Raw genomic sequence first — 8,384 nt, forward strand, 5'->3', positions numbered from 1 at the left:
TGTTTACAACTTTTTGTGAATTAACTGCCTGTTTTATGAATGAGACTTGAAGAAAACGAGTCAGAGAGAAAAGGCTGCAGCCGTATTTTATGGGCTGCATTTCCTACTGGGGAGGATGTTTCACTTGCTGAGGTAAAAAAAAAAAATTTTTTAAAGATACAACATGGGAAGTTGCAAAAGCTGAACAGAAAGTCTATTCTGGAAGTTTCATTTAAAAAAAAACAACAAAACCCAACAACCTCAGGAAACCAAAATGAGAAAGTGAGAAAGAATTGAGATGGGGTGTTTTTATTTTTTATTTTTGACGGTTTATTTTTATTAATCTGGTCTAACTATCGTTTATTTGGGACTGCAAGCATGCTAGTACTATCGAAAAACGATTGTTGGTTTTTAAATTAACACTTGACACATAAAAAGGTAGCAGCACAAAATGGCTGATATAACCTGCGTCAGTAACAACCGTCTTATTGTTGACGGATATGGTGAATACATGCAGCTAGAGGCTATCTGTGTGGAGAAAAAGATGATAAATCTCTAAGGTTCAGGGAGGAGAACAGCCTTCGTGATCAGGCAGCTGCAATCAACAGCCCCTTCTTGGTGGATATACTGGTGGCTGTCATCTTTTCACCCACCACACCGTGTGTGCCCCGCCCTGACATATATGTGTTTTAAAAAGCTGGCAGCAACTGTTACCTCGCACATGCCCGATCTCGTCTGATCTCGGAAGCTAAGCAGGGTCAGGCCTGGTTAGTACTTGGATGGGAGACCGCCTGGGAATACCGGGTGCTGTAGGCTTATACCATAGTCTTTCGAGACTGAAAGTTGCCAACCAAAAAGCTGGCAGACTTCATGAAGAGCTCTGGGCCATGGTGCTGTAATCCCTCCTGGGGGTGGTGAGCTCTGGTATCAGTGTTGAGCCCTGCCGGGACACTGGGGCCCTAGCATTGCCACTTTCAACCAGTGTGCTCTGGCACACTGGTGTGCCATGAAAGGCTTGCAGGTGTGCTGTGGGAGTTTGGAGCCCAGTGGTTGAAAATCACTGAAAAGCTCTTCCGGGTTCTTCAGTTCTATTTTTTATGGCAAGTGTCTGTAGTAATGAATTGTCAACACCTCCGTTTTGCTCCCACCACCTGAAATGGCTCCAAAGGGGGGGGCCTTGCATGCTGCGGTGAGGCTCCCTGCAAAACTTAATGCTTTGTACCCCCTCTAGCTATGCCACTGACTGTACCTGACTTCGCCTGGTTCTGCTCTGGATATTCCTTTAATACTCTGGATGCTCCTCTAGGAGCACCAAGGGAGGGCACCAGAATGAGGTCTCTTGTTATCTGGTGTGCTCCCTGGGGCATTTGGTGGGCCGCTGTGAGATACAGGAAGCTGGACTAGCTGGGCCTATGGCCTGATCCAGTGGGGCTGTTGTTATGTTCTTATATTCTCTACAGATCTAATTCTGCCAGTGCTTTCCATCTTCACATTAAGTTTGCAAGCATAGCTTCAACCTGCAGTTATCTCAGAATCGTTGTAAAAATGTTCACTTTAATTGCAAAAAAATAATGTGTGTTTGTGTGTGTGTGTGTGTGTGTGTGTGTGTGTGTGTGTGTGTGTGTGTGTGTGTGTGTGTGGTTTTTTTTAATGGAATTGATATTTTCATAGTGTTTCAATAGCTAATGCTAATTCCACATGCATTACACCATTAGGAATATCTACACTGTGACTGTAAACATATATTGATTTCATGCGAGTGTACTCATCGTGGCTTCCCCAAAGAATCTCTGGAATTACAGTTTAGTGGAGTTTTTCTCTTGGGAGGTGAAGGGGTATGTGACTACATATGTAAATGAACCCCCTCCATATTCTTTAACAAAACTAACAATTTTAGTCAGAAACTAACCGACCGTTAGTAGCAAATTTTGTTCTTCATGGAATGCGATAGCTATTGATCTAACTCACTTTAATTAAACTGTCTGGCAATTTTAATTCGCTACTGTCGAGATAAGATGACTTACAGTTCCAGGATTCCATTAAAAAAAAAAAGCCATACTTCCGCATTTCGTTGATTCCAAAGAATTCTGGGCATTTCAGCTAGATGCTAAGAATTCTCTGTGAGAGATTCTTCCCCCTCCCCATTGCAACCATTTTCCAAGATCTCTTTCATCTATCTATGGGATTCTGTAAGCCTTTGTGCAACCTATTTGCATAGTGGTATTCATTCAAGGATGTGATGCTTCTATGATACATTTTGTGTTCAATTTGTGATCTGCCATGGTTTAGAGCCCCACATCTGAGTCTCTGTTAAGGGATCATCCCCAGGACTGCTAGTAATTTACAGCCTGGATAGTAGCAGGCCCTGAAACCTTGGCCTGACTGAGCACAGCACGGCATCTTGGGAGAGGATGATGCAACATCTGGTGATGCATACCAGGTGACTGTCACCTGTATGTCACCCCATGCACCATCAGAGTGACTTTGCACTTTTTGGCCCACTCTGATTGGCTGTAGCTCATATATATTCCAGCAGGGGCAAGCTGGGATGTGGGAGATGCAGAGTGGAGTTTGTGCCGAAGGCTACGTCAGTGTGATCCGTGATTCGTGTGGTATCTGGACTGTTGCTGTTGTATATACTGTACATAGTAAAGAGGCGTTTGGTGGAGGACTTCTGCCTTGTGTCGTCTTTGTTCCCGGGAGTGCCTGCGCTCTGACCTTGGGAGATAGGAAAGCCGTGCAGCCGGACAGCAACTAGCTGTGTGAACGTCTATCCAGCTCGCACAACATCTCTCTTTCTCTCTCTCTCTCTCTCTCTCTCTCTCTCCCCCCCTCTCCCATATGTGTAACCTTATAGTGCATTAAAGGAGCCATACTTTCCCATGACTGGTTTGGACCAAGGTCTCACATGGTCTTTCTTCCCAGCGACTGCCCCACCTTCTTTTATTAGAACCATTTTTCTCCGTTTGGTATATTCCAATAGGTCCCACCATTCTGGCTGTAAGCCATGGCCGTAAGCCCACATGACTTGCCCACACATCAGTCCTTGTAACTGAGTTAAACACACACAGATGCACAGCGTCCCAATTTGCAAACAAACAAAATACCCCAAATATCCCCCAAAACATATGCAGGCAGCAGCGGGACCAAATCAGGACAGCTGAAAGCAAGCCAGGCAGACAGACAAGGATACCAAAAGCTCTTTGCAATAATAATTAAAATAAGCTTTTTGTCATTTTTCTAACAGTTATGAGTGAGCAGATTTGGAGGGGGTTGTGATGGTTCCATATTGGGGGCTCTTAGAGCTATCCTGTCTAAGTGTTCTAAGAGTTCTAAGTGACATGTAGAATTACAACTGTTTCTCTGTGGGATATAACAGGGTTTTTGTGTGCACATCCTGTTCTGCTTTGCTCAAATGAGTTCATGTAGCATAACATTGGTGGGTAGCACTCAGGCCCCTTTCCATTTTCTCCACACCAAATATTGAAAATGCACAGAAACAACAAAAATACCCAGTGGTGGGATTCAGCCGGTTCGCACCGGTTCTGCAGAACCTATATCTAATGTAGGTTTTGGTTCTGCGAACCGTTTGCTAATGAGCACCAGCTGCACCGCTCACAGGACAAACTTATCCACACTTACTGGGGAGAACCGGTGCGAACCAATCCCACTACTGAGATCTTACTCCCGAGTAAGCAGGCATGGGCTCAGACTGTACTGAAGAGACTGAGAGCCCACCCTGTGCCTGCCTACTCAGAAGTAAGCCCCATTCTAGACAATGGGGCTTACTTCCAGGAAAGTGTGGGCAGGACGGCTCCTCAGCCCAGGACCACACAGCCCTCAACGCGCCTTTCCAGCCGCGAGCCCCGCGGGTCTGTGGGTCCAGCCTCAGCCAACCATGGCCGGGCGAGGGCTGTGGGAAGGGGCCTGGGGGGGCTCCGTCCTCCCAGCGCCACAGGCCGCCTCCAGGCCGCCAGGGGCCAGGTCAGCAAGGCAGGTGCTGACTCCCTCCAGCTGCTCCTCCTCCTGGGAGGCTTGAGCGTGGCATGCGCCTTGGTAACCAGGAAGCGCAGCCAGGAGAGTGGAGGCTGCAGGCCGGTGGGGCATCCCGATGGAGGGGGGTGGCCTTGCGGTGAGCAGGGGTCGCCTGGGGGCACAGGGTGGCAGTTGCTGGAGGCGTGGGGAGAGGGGGGGCAGGGGCAAGTGGCCTCCCTCCCTCTTGTGGGTCTCCAAGGAGTGCCTTCTAGCCACTGCTAAGGGGGGGTGTTTGGCTGCCCCTCTTCAACGCCCCCCCAACTCAAGGTGGGGCTGGCTCCAGCAACTCTCCCTCGAAAGCTGGAGGAGAACCACAACTAGCAGCCTGGCAGCAGCAGCCCCCTTGAGAAAGGGCAGGTGCAGAAGCCAATGCTGGCCATGTTTACTCAGAAGTAAGCCCCAATGTAGTCAGTAGGGCTTAGGTTACTCCCAGGTAAGTGTGGGCAGGATGGCAGCCTCAGAGCCCAATCCTGTGCCTGTCTACTCAGAGGAAGTCCCATTATGGTCAATGGGGCTTACTCCCAGGTAAGCGTGGGCAGGATGGCAGCCTCAGAGACCAATCCTGTGCCTATCTACTCAGAGGAAGTCCCATTATAGTCAGTTCCCTCTGCTGAAATTCCCTCGTCTTTGCAAATGTTACAGGGTCCCTAAAGCTGAAAGTTTGCCCACCATGGTCTAGGAGACCAAGCAAAATTGAGTGTCAGGAGAGTTAGGACAGACAGAAGAAAATATTTCTTTACCCAGCATGTGCTTAGCCTGTGGAACTCCTTGCCACAGGATATGGTGATGGCGTCTGGCCTGAATGTCTTTAAAAAGGGAATTGGGCGGGTTACAAGTCCATCGCAGGTTACAAGCCATGATGTATGTGCCACGTCCTGATTTTAGAAGTAGCTTACCTCAGAAGGCCAGGTGCAAGGGAGTGGCACCAAAATGCTTGTATTGTATTGGAAATGCCTGGTTCTGTTGGAAATACATTTGTGTAATTGGTTTGTGGAACTCCTTGCCATAGGATGTGGTGATGGTGTCTGGTCTAGATGCCTTTAAAATGCAAGGAAGGCCAGATGCAAGGGAGGGCATCAGGAAGCAGGTCTCTTCTGGCCTTGTGTGCTCCCTGAGGCATCTGAAAGGCCACCGTGAGATAGAGCTGGACTAGATGGGCCTTTGGCCTGATCCAGCAGTACTCTTCTTATGCTTCTATGCTCACCTGGCAAGGGAGGACACCAGGATGCAGGTCTCTTGTGGTCTTGTGTGCTCCCTGGGGTATCTGGTGGGCCAGTGTGAGAAACAGGAAGCTGGACTAGATGGACCTTTGGCCTGATCCAGCGGGGCTCTTCTTATGTTCTTAGGAATGGGTGTGGGGGAAAGTGGGCCCTCTGAAGATCCAAATTTTCTGAAAATTTCTGCTTTTTGTTTTTTTTTTTTTGGTAAAAAAATATGTTAATAAAGATGTCAGGCTGATTTCAGGCATGATGCATGGCATTCAGCAAAATAAATTAAGGCTACAATCCTATCCACACTCATCTGGGAATAAACCCTATTGATTGTAATGAGACTTTACTTCTGAGTAGACATGCATAGGATTGTGCACTAAGTGTTAAAAATGTGAAATGCAGTGGGGGGGGGGGATAACTTGAATTTAATCTGACTTCTGTTTTATTCTTGCCTATCTGAATTCTGACAGTATTTTTGTTAACTGTACAAATTGAAACTGATTGTTATAGGTTAGTTCCAAATTGTACCATATCATATAATTCAGAATACCACGCTTACAGGCACATCCACGAGGTCCTTGTTTCTCTTTAGCACCATGTAGTGGTGGGAGTGCCAGAATTGTAAAGCCTCTCTAAGGTCATTTAATAGACCTTCTCAGCCTCCCCCTTCCAAAAATTGTTTTGGTATACCTTTTGGTATACTTAAAATGGTCATTAGGACATAGAACCTGTTGTTAATTTATTTGAATCCCACCACTGAATATACCTGATATTTTTCTATGAACTTTTAAAAACAAGGATCATGTGTTTCCTTCTACCATCCATAATTGCTTCTAAAAAACCCTTTTAATTAGCTCAATTAGCACAAATGAGAATTTTTTTTTTAATGTTGGTGCATTAGCACACCTTTAAAAATCATTTTAAAACTCATGGTGCTCATGTTGCATTGAGGGCAATTGGAAAGCTGTTTGTTGGTGATGGTGTGCAAAAGGAGGGCAGTGAGGCGTTAAGGTGATAAGGTATATATGTCAGGCATGCGTCAAACCCACAGGACCTCAAAAAGATGGAGAAGTAGCATTATTGCTACCTATACTGAACAAGATTGTGCTACTGTCCCATTAATCCTAAAACACGATTTTCTGTCCTCTGAGCAGAGTTGGAGGAAGAACAGAGAAAACAAAAGTTAGCAACAGCATGTTGCTGAAGTCATACGGATTGCCCATAAAATGTAAGTGAACAAACAGGCCATTCCGCGGTCAATGTTTTCTCTGGAAGTTCCCCTGGTTAGTTGTCCTAGGCCAGTGGTTCTCAAATGTTTTGGCACTGGGACCCCCTTTTTAGAATGACAATATGTCGGGACCCACCAAAAGTGATGCCATTAACTTGGAAGTGATGTCATGGCTGGAAGTGACATCATCAATTTAGATTTCAAACCTAAGCCACAATCAGCCAAAAGTCCCTTTATACAGCACGCTTGTGCTGTTATTTTGCATAGCTCGGAATTCAAACATTCCTGCTTGGAAGTCAAAGCAGAATGCAGACTTGGATCCTTCTCCAACCACACAACCCTCCCCCCTTTCCAGCAGCCCATCTTCCCACGGCATTCAAGGCAAAGCACCATGCCTGTCTCACACCGCTCTGCCCAACAGCTCTGTACCCTGTATTTTCAACGGTGGTTGAGCTAGGTGCTGCTCAGTGCACCTGAAATTGGCTCGCAACCCATTCCCAACCCATACAGTTTGAGAAGCACTGTACTAGGCAATAGTCAGGAGCCATCTCTGCTAGAACCAGGAGCCAAACAGTCTGTATGCTGCTGTCCCATCTAGTGAGATCAAAGGCTTTCAGGCTGCAACACTTTCTAGGTTCTGGTGTGTCATTGCTTACTGTGGTAGCTCATTGGCCCCCTTCCTTTTGAAGAGGGAAGGAGGTCTCTAGGGCAGATTGGGACTTTTGCCCGGACATTAATAGTCTCTACTGTGCTTGGGCTCGGCAACTGCCTAAGGCCAAGCAAATACAACATGACACCACCACTGAAAGACACCTTACCCTTTTCATAGGTAGAGCAGAACCTCCATCAGATGGGGGGGGGGGAGAAGTTAATGTATTCTCCTTCTTCCGTGCCACTGCTTCAACTCTTAAATTTTCCTCCCTAGCCTCTGTTCCCATTACACGCTTTGGAGCAGAAGCTTTTCCTGACTACTTCATGATGCCTGACCCAGGTGACCTCATCTTCCTTTCCCAAATTATGCTCATTCATTCATTTCACATATTTATATACTGCTCAGGGTGGCATACATAGTTCCTTCCTCCCTTCTGTCTTCACAACGACCCTGTGAAGTAGGTGAGGCTGAGAGAGAGAGAGAGAGATAGAGAGAGAGAGAGGCTGCCTAAGTTCACCCACGGATCAAGTCTAAGTGCTACACCAGAACCACTACACTATCCTGGCCCTACAAATGTAGTACTGGGAATGTGAACAGGTGCATGGGTTTCGCCCGAGCAAAGGTGTGCATTCAACATGGTGTTCATTAAAAGACCTCACAGTCCTGGGAGGAGGAAGTAAATATGTCTAAGTATACAGGAATTAGTCCACTGGAATGAAAGACATGCAACCAGAGGACTGCTTTGGATGCAGAGTCCGTCATGGCTAGTGAGACGCTGCAGCCCCTCCTCCCACACTGCCTTTCCCAGAGACTGTCATGCTAGTTGGCTTCCTTGTCCTCTAGATGGTACACTCTCCTCAGTTTTGGACTTGTTTCTCAGAGAGTGGTTACTTCCTCGTGCAGCGGACTGGCTGAGCTACTGAGCTGTGAATCAGGATTTCCACACTTGGAATATCTACCATAAATTCGCACTAGGTGGCCTTAGGCAAGGTGCTCCCCCTCACTCTCAGCTCCTTCTCTGCAAGAAGAGTCACCTTACAGGGCTGTTGTAAGAATTCCACCAATATAATGCATCCCTAGTGCAATCCAAAAGCACTATCTATACAGGAAGTGTGATTATTCACCACCATGCTTTACCTCCAGCAGAGAACCCCTTCAAGAGTCCCTCCCAAAGGATGAAAACAGATGTAGCATCCAAAGGTCCTGATGCCACAATCCTATGTGCACTTTCCTGAGCATAAGTTCTATTGAATACAATGAGACTTACTTCTGAGTTAAC

At 46.8% G+C, this 8,384-nt stretch overlaps 1 pseudogene; it reads left to right on the plus strand.

Moving 5' to 3' along the window:
- Nucleotides 1-675: 675 nt before the first annotated feature.
- On the plus strand, nt 676-795 carry LOC136650304 (5S ribosomal RNA; annotated as a pseudogene).
- Nucleotides 796-8,384: the final 7,589 nt, after the last annotated feature.

This window comes from Tiliqua scincoides, chromosome 4 (genome assembly GCF_035046505.1).
Source record: "Tiliqua scincoides isolate rTilSci1 chromosome 4, rTilSci1.hap2, whole genome shotgun sequence".
NCBI lineage: Eukaryota > Metazoa > Chordata > Lepidosauria > Squamata > Scincidae > Tiliqua > Tiliqua scincoides.